The 25,589-nt window shown below is 40.4% G+C and overlaps 1 long non-coding RNA gene across 1 annotated transcript in view; it reads left to right on the top strand.

Moving 5' to 3' along the window:
* Positions 1-25,589, top strand: part of LOC140343027 (uncharacterized) — a 56,017-nt gene continuing 30,428 nt past the window's right edge. The window contains exon 1 of the long non-coding RNA XR_011923230.1: positions 1-73. This is a non-coding gene — a long non-coding RNA (uncharacterized lncRNA). The remainder of the gene's footprint in view (positions 74-25,589) is intronic.

The raw sequence follows: 25,589 nt of genomic DNA, 5'->3' as shown, positions 1-25,589 counted from the left end.
CAGGAGAGGAGAGTTATAGAGGAAGGAGCAGAGTCCTCCAGCAGAGTATTACAGGAGAGGAGAGTTATAGAGGGTGGAGCAGAGTCCTCCAGCAGAGCAGAGTATTTCAGGAGAGGATTGTGTTGTCCCTGCCTTGGCAGTGACTAGTCATGTGATAGACTTGGTGCAGGCATCATGTGATGGTGTCATTCTGTGCGGAGCAGGTTGTACATTCCATGCATAGAATAATTCAGCACAAGGATTAGATTGTTTCTTATGGTGTATCACAATAATTGTATCACTGTCATCGTTGTGCCCCTATTGCTGGGGTTGCTTGGGGAAGGGGAGTTTGTGACACAGAATCCTTTCCCGTTCTCTCAGAATATATCGGAGTCTTTAGCTTGGAGACCTCTCGAGCATTCTTCATATTCCATTAAGCAGCTCAAGGACATTGCTGTGAGCTTTGCTCTCTGTAACGTTGGCGAGCTATAATTGTACGAGATCCTCCTGGAGGATGCAATGATTCTGTGCTTGTGATTTACTCAGGAAGTTTGAATTTAATGAAGAAAGAAGATCTGATTGTAATACGCTGACATTTGGGTCTCTGAACTTAAAGATAACTGGTGTCAGGCTTTGTTCTGCAAGAATGCAAAAACACATACGAAGGGTTGGACGTCCATTGGCTTCCATGCTGTGCTGCAGAAAATGTCAACAAGGCCGCTAGAACTTTGGTCTTCAGTTCCAGTCCTCCAGGGCCACATTTGGCTGGATTTTGGTATAAACCTATTTTTTAGTTGCAAATAAGAGAAATGCCAAATATGTGTTCAGGTCCTGGGGGAGTGGAGGACGTCTGCACTAAAGCATGGAAGATTTGCCCAAGTCATTCCCATGATGACATGAAGGTCTGATGTCTGAAATTCTCCCCCTATACAAGGCTATAGGAATGCAAAAACAGCTGGAAAGCAGCCAAATGCAGGTCAGCTGCACTTCCAAGGAATTTTGTTTGACCTCAAAAGTGTCTGAAATGGATGTCAAATGACACTTTTGCTCATTAATTTCCATGCATGCTCTGCTCTTTTAAGACCAATATAACCTGAAACCCCAGGATCAGAGCTGAGGATGCTCCCATTTATCCCATGTAAGCAAACCAAATAAAAGGCAGAGGCAGATCACAAATCTGAACACTATATAAGTCTATGCCTGATACTTTTTCAAGTTGGGAATGCAGGGATTTAAATGCAGCTGTTAAATGCAGCTGTCAATCTCATGTTGGCCACTAGGTGGTGTAGTGTACCAGAGTAGTTTATCCTCCATTCTATACAATATCACCTAGTATTGGATGTATATGTGAAAGAGGGATTGGCAAAGCTGATTTTTAAATTACTTAATATTTTTTTTAATAAAATGCAGTAATGTTGCAGGAAACCATGGGGTACAAGTGCAGGTCTAAGATATATAAGAGGTGCGGCAGCCCTCATTACCTACCAAGTTAGCTAGGCGTATACGGCCTCCAAATCATTTTGTAAATCAGAGGTTTGTAATATTTTATAGGATATCTGTCTCTGTACTGCATTAAAAAGTAGAATGGGACCCCGTCTAAATATGAAGTAGCGGCCTCAATGCATAGCATTCTGTCATTTGGACCCTGGAGAAATGGGCAACTCTGGGCTATTGGCCAATTTGTCCCCCTTCCCTAACCAAAACCCAGCCAAACTGCAACACACACTTCGAGCATTTATAATCGCCCTGCAGGGGGAGTGCCGATTCTGCAGGATAGGATGGGGGGGTATTTGGGTTTGCTGAAAGAAGGATGAGAAAATTTATCATTACACCAGTAATAAAAATGGGGCAATGGCACAGATCATGCAGCTTGTAGCCCCCGGGGGTGCGAGGGAAGAGGTTGGCTCCATATGCTTCTTTTTTGTATTGGTAAAATAGATCCTATACTGGTGTGTGGTTGTAGTACCCTGGTATTGCAGACAGGGGGTGGGGCAATGGCACAGATCATGCAGCTTGTAGCCCCGGGGGGTGCGAGGGAAGAGGTTGGCTCAATATGCTTCTTTTTTGTATTAGTAAAATAGATAGTGTGGTTGTAGTACCCTGGTATTGCAGACAGGGGGTGGGGCAATGGCACAGATCATGCAGCTTGTAGCCCCGGGGGGTGCGAGGGAAGATCAACCCTTTCTTTTATATTGGTAAAATAAACCTGCGGTTGTAGTACCCTGCTATTGCAGACAGGGGGTGGGGGACAGGGGGTGGGGCAGTTTCACTGACCATACATGTGCTAGGGAGGGGTCATGTTTTTTACATTACAAATCTATTCCCTGGTAAAACCAATCTTGCACCCATCTTCAGCTTCAGTTGTCCTTCACTAGTTTATCCTTCATGCTAAGCCATCAATAAGGAGAAGCCATGTATATGTGTTAAGCAGGGCTGTGAAAATGTCTCGTTAGGTGTAAGCGGGCAGCGCATCGAATCATAACATTGTAAGTAATTACATGGAGACATTGAGGCATGAATGGTGAGGTCGTGTTTAATGATGTATGGTATTATGTGTTAATCATGCTGTTCATGAAATGCACTGTTTATGGTTTTATTTAGCACCTGTCTTGTTCACAATCATGCCGTGCTGTTATATCATGATATGCATAAAGGCAATTATAGATACTATTATTATATTATCGTATTATGTTATATTATTGTATTAGCAGTTTTCTTATTTTTAATACTATAATTGTCATTTTCTTCTATACGGTATTATTCGTAACATTGTTCAAAGCAGAATTTTTTTTTGTAAAAAAAGTATCAATAAAGCAAAAAATGTTTAATATTCTAAATATACATTACTTCCATCTGTTGTTCAAAAATAGTGTTCAACTTCTATCCATTAATGCCATTTATCTTTTGCAGAGAACTGCATATCCCTAATGTCCATGGCTACAACTCATGCTCCATCTTTGTTTGTAGCCACCCCATTGTGCTGTCGAGAACTGAGACAACAATATGACCCCTCCCATCCATAATGCAAGGAATCATGGGACATGGAGTTTTCTTATAGGCAAGAACCCGACATTGCAGTCACTCTGCTGCCCTCTAGTGTTCAGCCAGAAACAGATCATCTGCATAAATGAAGAGCTTTTAGTATTATTGTTATTATTAATAAATAGGATTTATTTAGCGCCAACATATAATGCAGCGCTGTACATTAAATAGAAGTTGCAAATGACAGATAGATCCAGACAGTGACACAGGAGGAGGAAAGGACACTGCCCGGAGGAGCTTACAATCTAGGCTTTCTTGTTCCGCCTGCAGGAAATGAAGTAGAGTAAAAATTTTCCAAAAGTGACACAAATTGCAAAAAAGGGCTTCAACGAATGATTATTAACTTTTTAATAATTGGCGAACTCCTTAATATAGCTTTCAGGTCCTCAGGGACCCTCCTCTATAATTACTAAATATACAGCTCACAGTATATTAGTGTGGTGGTCAGTGGGAAGAATTCCTCTTACATTGCTGGCCAGTGGGAAGAATGTCACCCTTACAGATACACAAAAAACATCTTTAGGGTCACGTTAACTGATCTGAGACACAAATTGCTCATTGCTTAATAAACCACCTCTAAAGGAACCCCAAAAACATCATTGGGGTCCCTTATAGTGACCTGAGGGGCACAAACTGCTCATTGCTCAAGGAACCCCCAGCAACCTCTGGAGGAACCCTGGCTGAGAAACACTGATTTAAATAATCCAAAATGAAGAAAATGAGGATTTAGCTTTAGAGGACAAAATGCAATGAAATACCTCTGTGCTCACCCCTTTAAGACTGATATCTGCTGTTCACGGGTGTTCTCTTTTTTGTCTGTAAGATTCACTGTAATTGCCGGATAGAAGTTTCCAGCTGGACCGTAAGACATCAGATAACAGATTACACCCGGGTAAATAGCCATTAACCGCCGTAAACAATTGCCTTTGAGGAATTAAATACTCTACCTAAAAGCATTAAAGTCTAATATGATTAAATTGTTCTTGTTGCCTATTTTTTATTTATTTGAGAGGTAATTGCAGTGCTTTTTTTGTTTCCTGGATCGGGGTAAGTTATCTGTCTCCTGCCGTCACTAATTAATCCCAAACATTTAAATTGGAAGACAATTACATCCACAGATCAATAGCGGATTGAGCCGGTCCCATAGATCACGGCATGCCACTCTTGTGCCACCTGATGCTGGTAACGGTACAGTCGGAGAGCCACAGGACACTGGGCATGTATTATGGGAAAACCAAACAGCTCCATGCTTTTCATGGCCTCTAAATGTTGAAAGAAATTGTCAATTTGAAGCTAACCGCTTACTACCCCCAAGGCTTACACCATAGTGAATTGTCAGCAAGTACACATTTTATTTATTATTGCAACCTCAACCTGAAAATGTTTTTTTTCTTCTCCAAACATTTTTATTGATTTTCAATGAGAAACAATACAAAATGTGCATTTGTCTTTGAAGGATTGATACAGTTTATTTGTAGCATTGGAACACATTTACAGTATGAGAACATTTCAGAGATACTGCATGCTGGTTGTAAGACAACGAAGAGCAATGGATGTTTAAGCTTTACTGTAAAGATAACAGTGACCATTGATCCAGAGAATATCCGATTGCCTTATGGCCAAATTGTCCCAGAGTTTTTTTTTTGCCTTCCTCTGGACCAACTATGTCCATGGGGTTTTATATCTGGGATATGTTTATTTCCTTGGTGGTTTAGCTTGATGGACATATGTCATTTTTCAACCTGACTTACTAAGTAACTATGTAAGTGCCCATTGACATTTATCTGTTCGTGTGCATTGCAAGAACATATGTGTGTATTGTGTTGTGTGTTAAAATGCTTTGCAATAAAGAAGCTCTTTTCTTTTGCATTTTTTCTGATGCAGCACAGCACACCATATGGTAAAGTGTTACTGTGAGTTGTGTGTGATAGGAGATCACAAAATTAGTTGTCCGCCCTCTGCAGTTTGAAGCATCCCCGGCTTCCCTTCATCCATGCCTTTTCCACCTGCACCTTTTTTTGCATCCCCAGCACATACATCGAGGTTGTGTGTAGCTGAAGAAATGCAGCCAAGTAAAAAAATTAGTATCTGGCTTCATCCTGCCCTGCCATTGGCTGCTAGGACTTCTATAAAAGCCCCCTTTACATACCTAAAGCTCTGCCTTCTTTCCTCTGGCCTGCAAAGTTTTCCTTCTTCAGGTGCCAATGTGGACACTTCCTAAAGGCTGCCAGTCAGTGGAGTCTTTATAGGTCCTGAATATTCCATGGTGGTATGATGATGTTGCAAAGTGGCAGGGTCCTTCTTCAAGTTCCAAAGCTGCCACATGATAATGCCCAATGGTTGCCAGTCAGTGGGGTCTTTCCATGGTAATGTGATGACATTGCAAATGTTGGGGTTCGCATGTCCAGCTGGCATTGGGCATTGACTACAGTGGTCATCAATGCCAGAAAAGCCACTGGTGGATCATGCAACCACAGAATGCTTTAGAAGCATTTCAGAAGAGTTTGGGGTTGGAGGAATACGAGAGGGAGGGATAGATATGGCTTCTCATTTGTATATTTTATTGGTCATTGTGCTTCAGATAAATATTGTAATGACTAATGACTAATGTAATCACCATAGTGTTTTATTGGACATAGGCCAAAAGGTTCAATTTCAAAAATAGAAAATAAATGCTTAAAAAAGAAGAGATTTAAATGAAGGAGGATAGAGGAAGGGAGGAAGGAAAATAATGAGTAAAGATAGAAGAATGAGTTTGGTTTGTTTTCAGTTTGCCAAATATTCCTAGAAACATACCAAACCCAATGTTTGGATTGTAGCCCATAAAATAATATTATTATCATGAATTGCTCCTGACAAACCTCCGCCAATGAGGACACATTTTGTATTATACCAATTGGCACCCATCTGATGTTTGCCTCCTCAACTGTTTGATTATATCAAAAAGATTGGCAAAGTAAATATTGAATGGGAACTGTTTTTTAAGCTGTGATTGTATCCTGGCTGGACCAACCTTTGCTTGTGACCCTGACTTCTTTGTCTTTACCCTCGTCTCCTATATTTTCTATGGAGATTGTCACCAGTGTTGATCTCCATAAGCCCTTTCAAAGTGGGAATCAGGTCTTACAAACACTTTGTAAATTTGCCATCACTAGTTCCAATAAAACTTATGATTTGATGATCAATTAAAAAAAAAAAAACAGTCATGTCAGCTGATCACCATTATCATGTATGGCATGATCACAATAGTGCCATCATCGCTTTGATGGTGGTCCAACAGATGTTGGATTATTCCATTGGACCAATCTGCCAATCACGTCTAATATAAATAATAAAATAAAAAGTCATGGAGAAAGAAAGTGCAATCAGTATGCAGAATGTCAGGATCCATTTGTTTCCATCACTGACCTCTGCTTGCTTCTTAGCTTACATTAATGTCATTTAGGAATTCCTAATTGCTCGTTGCGAATTAAATAAAATGGCAGCGCGTAGAGGAACGTCTCTTGGAACAGCCGGCACCCTTGATAATTATTGGATATTTTCATGTCGTCCTAAGCATGTACACAGCACTTTGAAGTAAAAAAATACAAGTTATTTAAATCAGCCTGCGAGGGGATGATGAGACAATAATGGGATGAGAGCAGCAGGAGACGGGGTACGTGGAGCAAGAAATTTAGGAAAAGAGCCATGATTATCTCTAACGAGAAATACTTCAAATGAGGAGCCTTCACAAGGAGATTTTGTTCCTCTCGTTTTTATATGTTGAGGGAATCAAGGTTGTTACAATTATCTGCGAATATGCTTCTCCTAATTATGTGCGTTCAGGAGTTACCCTGCGCACCCAACAAACTGCCATTAAAGAGGAACCTTCCGATGAAGCCTTTTCAGGTTATTATCATGCCGCTATGTATAAAATCTTCAATTCTTTCAGCTCGATTACAAGAAGTAAAATTATTAAGTTCAATTTCCTCCAAATTGAGAGCTGAACTACAAACCACATTTGGGAACAAGATCTGTGAGTTCAAAGCCCAGGCACTTTTTGCCTTTTTTACTTGGGCACTTAGTCATGTGATCTCAGATGGTTGGATGACCTTCTCCATTTGTAGAGATCACAAAAAACTCCCCTGATTGGCTAATCTTCTCCATTAGTAGAGATCACATGAATCTCTGTTAATTGGATGGTCTTCACTATTAGTAGAGATCACATGGATCTCTGCTGATTGGATGTTCTCCATTAATGAAGATCACATGAAACTCTTCTGATTGGATGGTCTTCTCCATTAGTAGAGATCACATGAATCTCTTCTGATTGGATGGTCTTTATTAATAGAGATCACATGAATATCTGCTGATTAGATGTTCTCCTTTTGTAGAGATCACTTGAATCTCTGTTAATTGGATGGTCTTCACTATTAGTAGAGATCACATGGATCTCTGCTTATTGGATGTTCCCTATTAGTGAAGATCACATGAAACTGTTCCGATTGGATGGTCTTCTCCATTAGTAGAGATCACTTGAATCTTTTCTGACTGGATGGTCTTCATTAATAGAGTTCACATGAATATCTGCTGATTAGATGTTGTCCTTTTGTAGAAATCACTTGAATCTCTGTTAACTGGATAGTCTTCACTATTAGTAGAGATCACATGGATCTCTGCTGATTGGATGTTCTCTATTAATAAAGATCACATGAATATCTGCTGATTGGATGTTCTCCTTTTGTAGAGATCACATGAATCTCTGTTAATGAGATGGTCTTCACTATTAATAGAGATCACATGGATCTCTGCTGATTGGATGTTCTCTAATAATGAAGATCACATGAAACTGTTCTGATTGGATGATCTTCATTAATAAAGATCACATGAATATCTGCTGATTGGATGTTTCTCCTTTTGTAGAGATCAAATGAATCTCTGCTGATTTGATGGTCTTCTCTGTTAGGAAAGATCACATGAATCTCTGATTGGCTAATATTCTCTATTAGTGGAGATTACATGAATTTCTGCTGATTGGATGGTCTTCTCCATCAGTAGAGATCACATGACTATATGTATGAATAGATTGGTAGATATACCATTGACCCCCACAGGAAGCATTAACAAATTCAACTTTTTCTTTTTCAACAAAGACATAGCACAACAAAAATAAAAATGTGAAATACTTCCAGAAAAATGATTGGTGACTGAGTTACATTCAGTCGTTTTGAGTTTGGGAAACGTTGTTTAAAGTTCATCAATCTTGTTTCAGGAGAACCCAATAAAGTCAAACTGATGCTTACCTTGTATACTGCATTGCCGGCAAAGTAAAACATAGATGGACTGTTTTTAGGATACTCAATAAGCAGCATTCCCATTGGCAGGTGGTTGTTGCGTGCGGTTTATATCATAACTCTGCCCGCTGTGTACCATAAGAATAAATTGTAATCTGCAGAATTTTGAATTAAACACACAGCAAAATTGTTCTTGACCCCCTTTTCTAGTCTAGAATTATCTGTTTTGAATAATAAAAAAAGCTTACTTACGAACAAAAAAAAAAATCTGCAAACAAAACCACTGTGGAATCATCTTGAGATGCAAATGTTATGACGGTGCAATTAGTATGCAGCTTGCTCCATACTGTACAATTAATTTGGGAGTTTAATTAAATCTTTTAATGTATTAAATGAAACGAGTCATGAAGTTTCAGTGGACAAAGGGGAAAATTATTTTGGCGTGATGGCGTGTAAGCGAGACCAGCAGAACAATACATCACAAGGAAGATTTGTCTTAACCACTTCAATGCTACAGAGACTTCCACCCACCCCCCAAACAATTATCTCGCGGCCCCGGTGACATTTTGAAGGTTAATCTGCCTGCAAGCTGCTCAGCACAATATGGTAATCTCTCTGAAAGCAGACCATCATTTGGTCATTAGAGCCTGTTTTACTTTTCGCGGGGGTGAGACCAATCTTTTTCTTCAGCACCAACTAAATAGCCGATGTAGTTAGCGGCTCTCTGCTTAGATTAGGCCAAGAGGTATCACACGTGGCGCGCCGCATGATATGCAGATTGCAAAGCTGATATATAGAAGACGTTGCAAAATCAAGGGCACGTTACACCAAATATCACCATTGGGAGGCAAAGATGGACCACCGGTGAGAATTGAGAAGGATCATTCGCATTCATGGGTAGAGTTTGGGTGCAGATGTATTTTGATTTTAAAAGAGGCTCTTCCAGCATGGTTTTGACTTCTTCCTATCTGCTTCACCCACTTCTGTGTTACCTAATTACACAATTTTATTAAAAATACTAAAAAATACTCTAATTTTGTAGGTGGTTTCTTATTTCAGGTCTAGGTGATGATGACGAAGCTCTTGGCCACTCCTCTGATGACGCACCTTTGTACATGCAGGTAGACTGTCTAGAAGCCTCCTGAGATATGACATGGATAGCCCACAAGGTTAAAGGACAATCCTCCAGCAGTAAGGGATCTTGCACGTGCCCATCTTGCAATTGCAGGCTAATAAGCTTTGAAGGTGATAATTGGCTTCTGAAACCAAGATGGCAGCAAAAGATGTAACACGTAGCAATAGTCAGGTGGTTTTGAAGAGGACAATGCAGGATTCGTGTTTTATGTTATAATTATTAGCCCAAAAGGTGGCAAGTAAGGGAAGTTCATTGTCAGGGTTTGCATACAATCAAAAGTCTCCTTTTTTCCTGGGGAACTCTATTGATCTGTGCTTCTGGATGATTATAAGGGGTTCTCTCTATCCTGGAGTTTCATGGTTTTCATTCCATATCCATTGGATGACTGCCATCTCTCTGCTAAGACCCTCGGTCTACAATTCCACTGTACCTATTATGTTGGGTTGAGTTTTTGGGTCTGCTCACCTGCTGTGCCCATTATGGGATGTTTTACCTATCCCTGTATCCCTAAGTTCCTGGGTTGGTACGCCTGCTGTGCTCATTATGAGGGGTACCCACCATATCTACATTGAGTTGCTGGGTGTACACACTTGCTTTTCCCAATTATTATGGGTTCCTACCATACTTTTGCTTAGTTCCTGGGTCTGTATGTCTGCTGTGCTCATTCTAAGGGACTCCTGACATGCGTATGCTGAGTTCCCAAGGTCTGTACAGTTGCTGTGCCCAAGGGTTCCCAGTATCCCTGGGCAGAGTTTCTGGGTCTGCACACCTACTGTGCCTATTATGAGTCGTTCCCACCATCCCTACATTGAGTTCCTGGGTCAGTTCACTTTCTATGCTCATTGTGAGGGTTGCACACCATGCCTATGGTGAGTTCCTTGGTCTACTCCCCACCTACTAGATTGTAAGCTCTTTGGGCACGGTCCTCTCCTCCTGTATCACTGTCTGTATTAGTCTGTCATTTGCAATCCCTATTTAATGTACAGCGCTGCGTAATATGTTGGCGCTATATAAATCCTGTTTATTAATAATAATAATAATAATAATAATAATAATATTAATAATAATACACACCTGATGTGCCCATGATGAAGGATTTCTACAGTACCTTTGTAGAATTCCCAAATCTGTAAACATGGTATACTCATTTTTAGTCTGCACAACTATTTCCCTAATATGACAGTTTCCTGGTTCCTACCAGAGCACCTTGCTAGGGAATATGGGCTGGTAACACTAGTGGCCACCAGGCTACTTTAACGCAAGCAGGAAACCAGGTCGCACCCCCCAGGCTCTCCTCACCAGGGACAAGCCGAACAGATGGCTTCAGTGTATGGACAACAGGAGCTCAAAGAAGAAGGAGAGTGCTGTGATGTTTTCAGGAAGCTCTGTACAGCTCCCTGACAGTTCTTCTTACCAGCCCCATCTGCCCGTATGGTGCAGAGGAACACAGAGATTTTAGACAGAATCTAATTCAGATGTGAACTATACAAATTTTAAGTGTCCACACTTGTCTGACATAAATCAGCTTCTTCTGCATCCTCTTACTTTATGACTTGCTTAAAAGTTAAAGGTACAATATGAGTGAAAGGAGACTGAAGAAATGCTTCCACTTGCCTGCAGCAGACTGGTGACTTCATCTCAGCCTAGGCAAAATCACTGGACTAGAACTAAACATTGGAGATTTTTGGAAAACAATAGTGTTGCCGTGTATTGTAAGCTCTCAGAAATGCAAGATGTATTTATACAGACCTATAAAGTTACTGAAATGTCCACTTTAACAAGGAAGATTGAAATGAAGAAAAGCTCCAACCCTCACCCAGTCCACCATAAACTGTAGGTGAAGACATAAATCTGGCCCAGAGTTTCCTGTTCCTTCTACCCCGTGTGATCACGAATGATGGACATTCTGTACTCCTCTCCAGTTCATCTCTTTCCACCTCATCCTGACTCATATAGGGAGACGGATGGGTTCACGGCGAGTCTAATTAATTAAACATGACAATATTGTGCAGGAGAAAAGGCAGCCAGGGAAAATGATAATTCCTTTCACGGTATGTCCTCACCACAGAGAGGGGTCAGGATAAACGTCGCCCCATGCTTTATTTTAAGTGCTCCTGATGGAAGTGGCATCAACACAAACACATTCATTGATGCCATTACAGACGAACGAGACGGCCGCCAGTTTGACATGCTCATATATTTCACATCACCTTGTAATGAACTCAGATGGCAAAAAAAAAAAAAAACCAGGACGATGACGTCTGCCATGCCTAGTGTTTGCTAGAATGGCGGTTATTTCTCAATGATCATCTGAAGCACATGGATGGAATAAAATGAACCCAGATTACGAAACATTGCTTTGCATTAGTATTTGGGGCGAGACCTGGGACTAAAATTAGGCTGATATCAGATATTGCCCAAATTGAAATTAAGCACGTAGGTCTGTTTTGAACCCACAAAAGAATGACATCTAAACTGGAAAAAAAAAACAATATGGCGAGGAGTTGTGCCACATTGACCTTGGAAATGGACCCCTTTTTTCCCCCTGAGGTTGACTTTTCAGTAGCTTTGGGGTCATTTCAGAGATGGGGTGAGCCATAGTGCTCATGTGAATGGTAGAGATTGGAAAACAGTTTTTAAAATTAAATATGTTTGCATCAGATCACTGCGATTCCCAAAATTGCCATATTGGCCTCACAGTTCTTTGAAGATTTAGTATTTGCGGCCACAGTTGTGAGAAAAGCAGTTTACCAGTTTGCCTTTCCTTGGTGCACTACACACTACAACATGGTTGCGAAAAGGACCTTACATGTCCCCTATCTTGACATGTCACAATATATAATAACAGTATGATTTTTTATACAAGGAGAATGTCCCCCTTCTCCTCTTCCCCAGTGATCAAACTGCAGCATTATAACAACTATAGCAATACCTGTATCGTGCCGAGTTTACCAATTTCTACTTGTTTTGTAGATTTAGAAATCTGGTGTTTGTAACTTATTAATTTTGTTCTAAGTAAATATAACCTGCACATCAAAAAGCTTCTATATGGGATAAAGATTCAAAGTGAGCTTGCCAAAGGGTTTACAGTATGTACAGTAAAAGAAAATTTAAATGCTTGGATGTTATCGGATGTCATCAACACACCAAAGGGAAAAAATTGTATTAATGTCATGAATACAAAGATACATTGTAGAGATGAACGAATCGAAGCTGACGAAGTTGAATCTGAAATTCAGGAAAAATTCGATTTGCTCCGAATCCGAGTTTCCTCGCGATTCGTGGTAACGAATCACAATTTTTCCTGAAATAGCGGCTGCAAGTGTGAGGACTTTAGAGATTCTACTACAATCTCTGGGCACTACAGGGGATGAATAGGGACTTGTCCCCATTCCTCCCCTTTAGTACCCTGTATTCTTGGATAGTGAAACTCTATCTAAGAATACATAGTGCAGTGCTGCAACAGCAATCGCAATCGCAGTACCCGTGCTGTGCTTCTTCTACATATTCTTAGATAGAGTTTCTCTATCTAAGAATACAGGGCACTAAAGGGGAGGAATGGGGACAAGTCCCTATTCATCCCGTGTAGTGCCCTGAGATCGTAGTTGAACTGCCAAGGTCATCTGCAGTTCAGTTTCACAATGTGACGTCACTACAATGTCCAGGAATTACAGTTGATGAATGGGGACTTGTCCCCATTCATCCCTTTAAGTGCCCTGTATTCTTAGATAGAGAAACTCTATCTAAGAATACATAGTAGAAGTACTGCACAGCAACTGCGAATTGGCCGAAACAATCAGAAATAGCCGTTTTTAACGCACATTCGGATTGAAGCAAATCTATCTTTGAAATAATTTGTCGAACCAGCCAAATCAAATTTTTGATAAATTCGCATCTCTAATGCATTGCATCAAAGCCTCAGGACTTCGTCGACAGTTGGGCAGAAAAGAGGTTCCCTTCAAACTCCAACTCTGCTGTGTTAATGAGGTAAAAAATGGAGACCTCTCTGTGATGGTGCCATCTACTGAATTTCCTTTCAAGCAATAAACATTTGGTTGTGGAGTTATTGGAATTTAGAATTTAAAAAGGGAGTTCCAAATAAAGCCAACGTGACTAAGAAGTGGTGACCAGAGGGTGAAGAACATCTGCACAGCAAATAAGCCTCTGCTCGCTCTTGTTTTAGACATGCAATGTGTTAGTGTGCAGATACGTCATGTATGTCTGGTGGATTTGGTATTTTGTATCTACCATTGTGTCCCGCCAATAAATATAGTGTTAGACAGGCAGATATAGACAGGTCCATTCTGGACATATGCTAGCTTTCTCCAAAAGACCAAGCAACTAATTAAAAAAGTTCCCCAAAGCATCTATTTTTCATAAGCATTCTACTTTACAAACTCCTGAATTATCCACAAATGCTAAGGTGCTGTGGCAACCCTACTGCTATTCACTCCAAATTATCAAACATGGAATATCTTTTCTTCTAATGGAACTGGAATGACCTGTAGGTGCTACCATAACTCATTTCGTTCCTCATCAGGCACCAATCACGTAAGACCGCACATTTCTACCTGCACCCCTTCCTCCCACTTTAGACCTGATTTATTAAAGCTCTCCAAGGCTGAAGAGGATACACTTTCATCAGTGAAGCTTGGTGATCCAGCAAACCTGTAATGGAGTTCTTTAAAGTAATTTGCCATTTGTTATGCTTGCTATGGACCAGGTATATTCCAGGTTTGCTGGATCACCCAGCTTCACTGATGAAAGTTTATCCTCTCCAGCCTTGGAGAGCTTTAATAAATCAGACCCTTTATCTCACCCCAGTCATGTAGACTCCCCCATCAATTTTACTCCTCCAGGTCTGGCTTACCCATTTACCCATTCAACAAACAAAATTGATAACTGCCAATCATATTCATGATGTAGATTTTAGGGAGTTTTCTCAATGCATGACATTGGTCAGAATGGGTCTCATAAGGTATATTTTATTGCCTGTACGCACGTCTCCATTGGAAAAGTGCAGACAACATATTCAGCAAGTCCTCAAGAGGAGATATGTAACAGACCACCGAGCAATTTATGGATTAGAGCCAACATTAAGAATGGAAGGAGTAATTATTTCTGGCCAAAAGGATCTCAAGGGGTCTTGAAGTGAATGCTCCATCCGCACCACACGAAGTGTCCCCCGGCCAAGAATGATTTGTAGTTCTGCGGCAACATCGGTAAAATCCACAAGTGGCCAAAGACGTTGTTTATTAATTTGACTGACTATTGTCTGGAAGCAGAAGGTGAATTTACTGTACTTGTTTGTTCTAGGCAAACACACTTGGTAATGGAAATCAGTAATGTATTCCATTGTGTGCAATTCATCAATTATTTATACCGGTGGAGGTACGAAGAAGGTTTAAGGTGAATAATTAAGGCTTCCACCAGATCCTACTCTGATATTCAAAGTTTTCGGTAACACTGTCACTATGATTTGCTCTTGTGTTGTATTGTTGTATTTACAGCTTTGTTTTAATTTTGTTTAACCTCAGTTCCCATAATGTTTGCTTTTATTTATTCCGTATAGTTGGCGTGTTTTAGGCTTTTATTACGGGAAACCAGGTAAAATACGAGCAATGACTCTTAAATGTTTCTTCTTCTTTTTTTAATTGAAGATAAATTGGTTTGAAGATATTTAAGTGGCATGATCAATAGATATGAAATATAAAGTGTATTGAAAACGGAGTTGTTTGCCAGGTAAATTCAGATGTCGATGTACTGTAAATCGTAAGTTTTATTTTAATTTTTTTATTGGGAGGAGAAAATAGATTTACAAGGTTACCTTTCCTTCGGTTTTAATTTTTTATTAAAACATATTGTTCTAAATATCTCAGCACTTATTGTATTTGCTGCAACATTACGTTTCCAGGCTTGTCCTTGCTTTTCATTCCACTACGTACACACGTCAGATGATTCTCGTCCGATACTAGTCCTGAAGCAATAACGACGGATCCATGAACGACGAATGACTGCAATACAAGTGAAGAGGAGAGAGCGCAGTGGGTGCCGCTTGCTCGTTCTCCCATCTCCATAGAGCAGAACGATGCTGTATGTACAGCGCTCATTCATTCAACTTTCAGTTTTTTGTTATTGGAAAGGATCTTGAAAGATATTTTCCAATGACAAAAGTCTAGCAAGTGTAAGCAGACTTAGTGGCAAGAATGCCTTGCAGAGTCCTATTATTATTATTATTAATAATATAAGCGCCATTATATATGATATAGCGCCAACATAATATGCAGTGCTGTACATTAAATAGGGGTTGAAAAATGACAGACGAATACAAACAGTGGCACAAGACGAGAGGACCCTGCCCCGAAGAGCTTACAATCTAGGAGGTGGGGGAATTAACACACAATAGGAGGGGAGATATGCAGTGGTGGAAAGTAGTGATGGTTTCAAAAGACAGAAGAAGATGGCAAGTTTGAAAAAATGGGTTTTGGTCCTATAGAGCCCTTCCATAGAAACCCTTTTGTGTGCAGGTTGAATGCTCCAAAAAAGAGATTATCATTACCCACAGACTACCAAAGTCCTATGAGAGTCCACGCTCTTCCAAAGTAATAGAATAATAATGGATCTTTAGACTCCAATGGCCCTTCGTATGACCCTTTGTGTGATATACCTAGGGCATGACACTCAAATTATGTTTCGAGGAAGCCACACTGGTGCCAGAGGTTCCAAACTGTAAGAGAATGAGCACAAATATGGAAAAAGGATGTGTAAAAAACTTTAATTCTACTTTATTCATATTTTAACTTATCAAGTTTAGTTCTTTTTTATTATTGCATTTTCAGTATTATTAAACCTATGCACAACAATTTTTTTGCAGAAGGAGTCTAAAAGCAATTTTTTTTCTTCTGCAGGCATGTGATTGTGTCTTTCATGTGCTAATCTTTGGAAATTCTGCTGTAGAATATTCAGTTTGAGGCATGGTGACTGAAAACCAGCCTTAGACCTCTTATGTCTATTTAAATGATATTATTATCATTAACCACCTGGGCAGTTACCCCGACCTTGGTTCGGGGTAAAAACACTTGCAGAAAGCGTTTACCCCAAACTTTTCTCAGGTGGTTAGAAATAGAAACAGGTGTCTCTTACCTGGTGCCGCTGTGATCATTCCCTGTGCTGTTGTTCCATCTGAGTTCTCCAGCGTCGATCTCCATCTCCAGCGTCTGTTTTCTCCGTCGGCTTCTTCTTCCCTCGGTGTTCGCGTGTACATGTCCCTCGGCGATCCCCGATGATGCCGTTGGCGTGTGTGCCCATCAGCGGGAAATTCAAATTCACATTTTGTATTGGATTGAATACAAACTTCTGTATTCAATCTAACACAAGATAATATAAAATAAAGCCAAAGTAAATAACCGGGAAATTCAAAAAATTTACCACACTAGGGAGGTGTTTTAGAATAATATAGTACTATACAATATACAGAGTTATTGCATTTTCAGTATTTTCAGTATTTTTGATTTATTTATGCATTCTTGTTTAAGCTGATTTTTTGTGTTTTTTATTTAATTTTTTTATTAAAGTAAATTTTTTTTTACATGATTGTGTGTTTCAAACCTTATTATATTCAGGATATCTACTAGACCCTTGATTGGACATATTTCTTTAAATTACAGGTCTACAATTTTGAAATTGAAAATTTTGAAAAACAGTGTACCGCTTTTGGTACAGAAATCCAGACATCAGTGAAACGCCCAGGTGGTTAATAATATATATATACAACATATGACGCAGCACTGCACAATAAATAGGAATAAAACCAGCATTGATCAATGAGCATGCTGGGTGGCCAATAAAGTATAGCCAAATTACTAAGGAAGTGCAGGTCTGCAATTATAACCAAATATATTAAAAAGAAGGGAACAAACATGGCTTCCTTCTCCCATATTTGTGTGCAAATGAGCAAGTGATATATTTTTTTTTAGTATCTGGCTTTAGTAATACTTTAAAGACAATCCGTCACCATTGCATCTGCAAGAATCTGAATTCTCAATTTTAAATTACAATAACTGTGCAGGCTGAAAGATTTACAGTATGTTTGACCTTTTCCTCAGTAATAAAAACTTTGTCTGTGTCTAACTTTTCAAGTTGAGTGTCAGGGGGTCAGAGGTCACCTAAAGTCTGACAGTCGCTGTCCCGTTAACTGTCTGACCCCAAACACTGAGCGGACAGAAATCGGGTGATGGGGTGAAAGGTCGGGGAGCTGACATCAGTGTACTTCTGTCATAAAAAAGAAATACGTAAGGTGCCATTTCTCATCTCTCTGTCCTTCCTAGACTTCACGTTGGTGATATGAATGAATGCAGCGTTTTTTTTTTTTAATAATACATGTGTATATACTATTCTTTCTTCAAAATATATGTAACTGTCTGCTGCCTCCTTTACTAGAGCTTTCATTTGTTAATAAGAATTGCTGCTCCCAGGGGCTACCACATGCCAACTGTAGCAATCTTCCCCAAGCAGGTCATAGGTATGCTGTGTACACTCTTGTATATTGCTGGATTTTATTCCCCCCATCACTGTCTATGGACATATTCTAGCACGGCAATGCACGGCCATTCTGTAGCCTGCACAGCTGACCCTCATTAGTCATCTATAAAAAGAATTCCAAAAGTCCTCTTCTGGTAGGAAAAAAGTAAGACCCACATTGGTCTAATTTACCTTCTCAATCACAAAAAAATAAAAACAGAAAAAAAAATATGAATGTGTACACTACAAGCTTCAACAAGTGACACAGTGATTATTTGGTGCCAAAACCATATCCTAATTATAACATGGACAATGCACACATTATTATTCTGGAAGCCTTATGATAAGAATAATACATTGTAGATACTTAACTGTGGGGCCAGAATGGTGACCACATTTTATTATCTTAAATGAAATCCAACCTGAAGACCATTTGCTGTATTATCTTTCACAAATATACATTAAATGGCCAAATGTATGTGGACCTAGACAATCACACCTACCTATACAAGTAAAAGTATGTGGACCCTCACTGTCTTTGGTCTTGTATTGTGATGTAAAGCTTCTGGCAGCAGGTAATAGACTATAATAGGGGCCTGACCAATGTCGGACTACCAATGGACACTCTTTTCCTAATTTTCAGTTATTTGGGGACACTTTTGTCTCCAGGTTGCTCATAAGTAGTGGAACCATCTACGTGTACTGTCTGCATGCAGAGTTATGGTTATCGTCTGAGCAATGGTTATCGTCTTCACCTTTGGATATTACCTTGCTGTTCAAGGATCTTATACGTCGAATGTCTGGATGGTGAAATAGCGATAGACCCCGATGCCTAAGCTATTGTTTCTTCAAGCGATGGTTCAATTTATTCCTCAACTCATTCACAAATCATTAATGGACTGCCCTATTTCTCCCTTTAAATACCGATCCTGCTATGCCATAGAGGCCCTTCAGGGTCGGATTCAATTCTAAGCAACTCCGGCAAGGTATTGTGGTTTGTTCTTTCTGGATTGGTGAAGCTGTACTGTCTATTAGTTTTGATGATAATATATGTGAAAGCCATCCTTTCTGCTTTGTTCGCTTTCCTTCTCTTTCAACCATTTTCTCCTTCCTTGTCTCCTCTCTCCAAGTTTTCTTCTTTTTTTCCTTCAAAATAAAACATTGTGTAAGTAAAAAGTTAAAAAAAAAGTGTGGCCCCTTTACAACAATATCTACCTATACTGGAATAAGTATGTGTACACATGACCTTCACACCTGTTAAGGCGATTTCCTATTGATCCCAGACAAATATTTCCCTCTCTATCATGACCTCTGTTTTCAACGAGTTGGGAGCAGTGAATAACACACACGCAGCTTAAGCATATAGTTATATCACGTCTCAAAACTTTATTATCACATTGCAGTTTATATAGTCAGACAACAAGGTGGAATACACTTAGTAGTTAGTCAGTAACAAGAAACTTAATTAACAACTTCGCTGAGCAAGATGTTTCAAGGTGAGAGGCTTCAAGGTAAGGATGGAGCAAATATTAACCAACTGATAAGGAGGATATAACTAGTTTCAACACAACTCAATTATCTGCAAAAAAAACAAAAACAACCTGAATTCAAAACTCAGCAAAATTCCCTTAAGCTGCGTACACACTTGCAATTTTTGTCGTTGGAAAGGATCTTTCACAATCCTTTCCAACGACAAGGGGCTGCAAGATGCATGAACGATGCTGTACATACAGCACCGTTCATGCTCTATGGAGAGGGGAGGGGGGAGAGCGACGGAGCGGCACCCTGCTGCGCGCTCTCCCCTTCCCTTTCATTACGATCGGCTGTCGTCCATCGTCCGTGGATCCGGCAGGTCGGTCGTCTGGACGATGGACGACACCGACTGTACACACGGAAGATTTTCGCCCGATAATTGGCCAATGCCGATTATCGGGCGATAAAAATCTGCCGTGTGTACGTAGCTTTACAACACCTTAGAACACCTACCATTTTCCTTACAACACCTACTATTATGGGTAAAAGTATGTAGCCCTCCCACCCTTCCTCAATGAATAGGATGTGTCCAGCTACTGGTAATGTTATAGCAATTGTGCACTTACAAAGTTCTAACAACAGTTTGAAGAAGACTGGTTTCAGTTTCAGCACAATTATATACATGTGCACAAATACAGCGCCATAAAGACCAGCTTGGTGTGAAGTAACTCAAGTGACCAGCACTAACCCCACCTCCACCTTGATGGACACCTTTGGGAAAGACTGTAGTGCCAATTGCAGGCTGGATCTTGAAATCCAGCAAAAGTATCTGACCTCAAAATGTTCTTACAAATGTTAGAACAAAATCTCAAAATTCCTATAGACAAAATCTCCAAAATGTCATAGAAAGGCATCCTAGAGGCTGTTATAGCTTCAAAGAAAGGGAGGGGGCAGCTCTCGTATATTAATGTCTATGGTTTGGAACAACAAGGTCATATAGATGTGATATACGAGTGTCTACAAACCTTTGGACGTATATTGTATTTCTAGGAAGCTCTCAGTGCTAAATATATGTCATAAAACATTCTGATCCTCCACACAGCTAAGTTCCTGTCCAGTAATTCCCATAGCTGTACGCTACAGTCAAAAAATGGACATTTGGTTCTTGCTTTCAGTTGGGAGCTCGTTTTTAGATGACATTCCTAAAACTTCAGGACACTGAAATTGTCCATTTCCTACAGCCCACTTGCATACAGAGACCTCTCCTATGAACATTCCGTGCAGGTAATGCAAAGTTTGTTCTGAGTTTAATATTACTTTTTCAAGGCAGCGAATTATATATTTTTTTCCTTTTTTACAAGATAAAATTTAATATAGCAGGGGACTTAGACAAATCCCCAAAGCCAACAAAATATTAATTACATGGAGAAATTGAAATAAATCTAACTTTTGGAAGTAATTAAATGCCACACTGCAAAGTCAAGGAATTCGATATATTGGAAAAATTACAAATCTCTGATGTAGGAAGAGTAAAAGGTAATGTGTGAGACAGCCTGCAGTCTGTAGTTACTAAGTAAAAGTGTTCAGAATAAAATAGACTGGCACTGTCGTAACGGACCCTAAAGGGTAATTCTGCACGGCTTGATTATACTTTATGAGTGCTCAGTTGAAGGATAACCCAGAGAGCAATCATCTACATCTAATATGAGGTAACGTGGCCTTGTGATTCACGATTTTGGTATAACAAAACCAAGTATACTACTTGAATAAAAAATAGGGGGCCAACCTCCCAAATGATGGAGTCCAGGTGTCCCCAAGCTAGGGTACTGTTAATCTTACAGCATACAAAGACATTGTAGACAATTGTGCTCTTCCTGCCTTGTGGTCACAGTTTATTGAAGACCATTTTCTGTTCCCCCATGACTGTGCCACGGGGTACAAAGCCAGCTCCATACAGACATGGTGCCACCAGCTTGGCATAGAGGAATTTGAGTGTCCTTCACAAAGCTCCAACCACAACCCTACTGAACATCTTTGAGATGAATTGGAATGGTGAGCCAGGTCTTCTCATCCAACATCAGTACCATGAGTACCGGAGTTCATTGGTTCTCTGCACACTGTAGGGGAAACCAGGATTTCATCCATTGCAATCCTGCTAACCAAAGCTGAAGCTGTGTTGCTTAGCTTTTGGACCGATACTCCAAGCAATCAGACAGGTAGGATGGATTTATTACAGAGGGAACATCAACTGTCTCTTTCTGAAAGATTGCTGAAAATGGAACTTTAGTTCCTCTTCAAGCCTGAAAAAACCCATTTGTGACTTCTCTATCATCATCTGGTAAAATAAAATCTTATAGCCAGAATAAGGGAACTGTTGAACCCATAATATGATTTGCATTTCAGTTAAGCCAGCCTTAACCTCCCTAGCGGTCTAATTCTGTGCAAATTTTCATGCAAAAAGCGGTACAATTTTTTGCATGGAAATGTATTTTCCATTGTAGGCTATAATTCTTAGGCATAACTCACTACTACATAATAAATTTAATACATTTAATAGTAAACTTTAAATAACAAAACACAAAACTCTGTTAAAAAATAAATAAAAAAATATTTAAGCATGTAATGTAAGTGTACAGAAGCATGTATAATATATATATAATTTAATATATATATATATATATATATTATATAAATATTTATTTGAATTGGACTCAATACAGCTATTTTGTTTCAAAATAAATACAAAAATTAAATTTCCCGCCGATCCGCCCGCCGGCCTTGACGCATGCACCGACGTCACTGGGAAACCCCGGAGATTGTCGCTGCATTCGCCGGCTGCAGATCGAGGTGGAAGGACGTGTTCCCAGGACCTGCGAGACCAGCAGGACGATGGGGGACCACAAAGGAGCAAGGTAAGTGCTTTTTTTTTTAGTTAAAAGCTACCCAGAAAGTGACTCTGGATTACCACCATTTGCAGGTAAAATCCACCCCCAGTCACACTCGGGAATACCGCTACGGGGGTTAAGATTCATCCATGGCATGGCCAGGTCAGAGACATCCCCTGCGGCAAATGCACAAAAGTAAAGTCCTGTGTGGATATCAGATGACTGTCTCTGGAAACAATTTTCATGATTGTTCCTAGTGACAGATGAATGAACGAGCACTGTACACTCCATGGGGAGGAGAAAGGGAAGCACAAGGGAGTGGCACCCTGCTGAGCTCTGCTCCATAGGAATGCAGAGATTATTCACAATTGGTCATTCATGAATTTTCCCTGGTGGATTGTTGAATAACATTGGGGGACACTTAGTTCCACCCATTCCAGTCTATTTGTTGAGTCCCATCATGTTGGCACTTGTTTTGTACCTTCTGACCTCCTGCAGTCTCTTTGCTGCCACATTCTGTCTCCATTCACTTCAATGCATAACTGCATGACGTTTCTCAGGGTGAGTTTGACCTCCACTTAATGGTGCCAACATCCGACCGAGCCTGTTTTATGTGCATTGGAATGGCAGTTTGTAGTCTCAATGTGACAGTTTGACGGAGCAGAACTATCTAAGCATGAACCTTCATGGCAGGATCACCAGATATTATTTTAATAACAGCATCAGACTGCCTTGAAATGGCAATAACACTCACAAATGAAAATCTAGCGTTTGGATTTACATCTATTTGAAATGTTGTCGGTGTCTTTTTAAAAGGAGTAAAATAGTGCAAACTGGCGGTTATCCATTACGGCGTCTGCGGAGTAAATTATTCTTTCCATTTATCCGCGGCGTATTATGTGGAGGTGAAATTCTTCTCTAAGTTTGTATTGCATTTCCTTCATGTCTAAACCCAAGTTCTTTCCCTCCTTCATCCAATGAGTCAAATTTAGCAATTCAAATTTCCAACCCAGAGAAACCATTTTCTTTATTATTACTGGCGATAAATAGACTGGTTCTCCAGCAGACATTGCATATCAATGCCAGGGAATGATTGACTGTATGCATAAGCGATTGTTCAGCAGCGGAGTCTCTGCGGAATGTGCTACGGCTTTTTTTTTTCACTGCGTGTCACTCAACCCTCGCCGCTGGTACATGAATGATATTTCCATGGCGCAGTGTGGAGTGACCAACGTTGGTGCCACTTCTAATCACATCTGTCATTCTCCTGGGGAACGTACATAGCGATCATTATAAAGTCTTTCTGTACTTATGGAGAGTGCAGGGGGAAATGTGAAACAACATGGCAGGGTGGAGAGGGTGACCAGAACAATGATAGGCCCCCCAAAAAAAGCAAGATTAAAAAAGAACTCCAGCTGTAAAAAAAAAAACTAGGAGCACCTTCTAAATTATTAATTAATTGAACCGCTATGGATAAGTTTTGCTGCAGTCTTCTAGCAGGTCCAATGACATCTCAGCAACTTCCAGTTCTTCCAGCGGTGGAGATGGAAAGGGAGTTGGAATGCCCTTTAGATCTGGAGCACTCTGCCCCATGGGGCCATGAAAAAAAATAAGCAAGGCTTAGGAAATTGTCAGAATGAGGTGATTGGGGTTCTGCCCAAGGATTTCTGGTGCTGGAGTAAGCAGGGAGTTGATGACAATGCTGGAGAAACATGAAGTGCGTAAGTACAGCTTGGTGAGTGTTCTATAGGTTTGGAAAGGCAACTAAGAAAAAAGGTGCCATTGTTCCCCAAACTTCCAGATCTTTTTTCCCCATACATATTTTTTCCCTGCAGTTTTCTATCCAGATAACATACATCATGAAGAATGTCCCCTTTTTGGGGTGAGGTGGAGGCATGACTTCTGGTTTGACTGGTGCCCAAGTGATGATGCATGGCCATTACTTAATCTTACTGTGCACCCAGTCAATGCAATGGCATTTTCCAATGTGTCAGTCATATACCCCTTATTCCCTTTAGAGCAGTGACACAGCAGCTAACAAATTACCCGCTCCTCATTGCTGGCAATGCAACCTTCCTCATCCCCTCCCATCCCTGAATGACTTAGCACCCCACTGGAGGTCTGTCACTGGGGGTCTATCACTGGAGTCTGCCAAGTGTTGTCTTTTACATAGATCTGCCAGTAGGTTTGGCCATTGGGGCTATCATTGGAGCAAGGTATGTGAATGAGGATGTGTCAAAGGGTATTTGGTAAATGATGCCTACCACTGAGAAAGGAGGGGGTGAAGGACTGTTACTGGGGGTCTATCATTGGGGTCCAGTGTGGATAATCTAGTACATGGATCTGTCAGTAGGGTTGATCATTGGAGGTATCACTGGAGGGGGTATGCCCATGAGGATGTGTTCCTGAGGATTTTTAAGTGAAGTCTGCCACTTGGGGGGGGGGGGGGGGTGAAGGACTGTTACTAGGGGTCTATAACTGGGTTCTGCTAGGAGTAGCCTGTTACATGAATCTGCCCGTAGGCCTTGTCATTGGGGGTATCTGTGAGGGGGTATGTCAATGAGGATGTGTCCCTGGGGATTTGTTAGGTGAGGCCTGCCACTGAGAGGGGGTTGGAGGACTGTCACGGGGGTCTATTAGTGGAGGTCTATCACTGGGGTCTACTAGGGATAGTCTGGTACGTGGATCTGCCTGTTGGCTTGGTCATTGGGGGTATCACTGGAGGGGGTATGTCAATAATGATATGTCCCTGGGGAATTGTTAAGCTGAAGTCTGCCAATGAGAGGAGAGGGTCTCCGATCTGTCACCGGGGGGTCTATCCCTGTACATATTTTACAATGTTCCACTTTTATCTTTTCATTTTTATGTTTATGATTTATTTTTAGGCACAATATTCTAGGCAAAAACAAAAACCTACATCCTGCAACAATTTTTGTTGGCTTTCATTTTAGCCTGGGGTAACCCAAAATGTTAAGGGTACTCCAGAATATACCCATTGTCTTAAATAATGCCAGTGAATTGATTTCTGGCATGATCGGCCCGGTGCGATTTCAACTAATTTTTGGTCAAATCTTGAGAAGGATAGGTGTGTGTTGTGCGGCGATCCATTTGTCTCAGCACAGGATTTTAATTATTTAGTGTGGTCAGAACCTAACAAGCTTCGCCTTTGCTTCTGCTTTGATCTATCGTTATTCCTGCAAGAAAGATACACGTTTACAGTAAATGTATATCTGGCCGCGCTTGTTACACCATAAATTATCAGACACTTTGTACATTATGAGG

The sequence above is a fragment of the Pyxicephalus adspersus genome, chromosome Z (genome assembly GCF_032062135.1).
Source record: "Pyxicephalus adspersus chromosome Z, UCB_Pads_2.0, whole genome shotgun sequence".
Classification (NCBI taxonomy): Eukaryota; Metazoa; Chordata; class Amphibia; order Anura; family Pyxicephalidae; genus Pyxicephalus; species Pyxicephalus adspersus.
The sequence above is the reverse complement of the archived record's forward strand: the minus strand, read 5'-3'. Positions and strand labels throughout refer to the sequence as shown.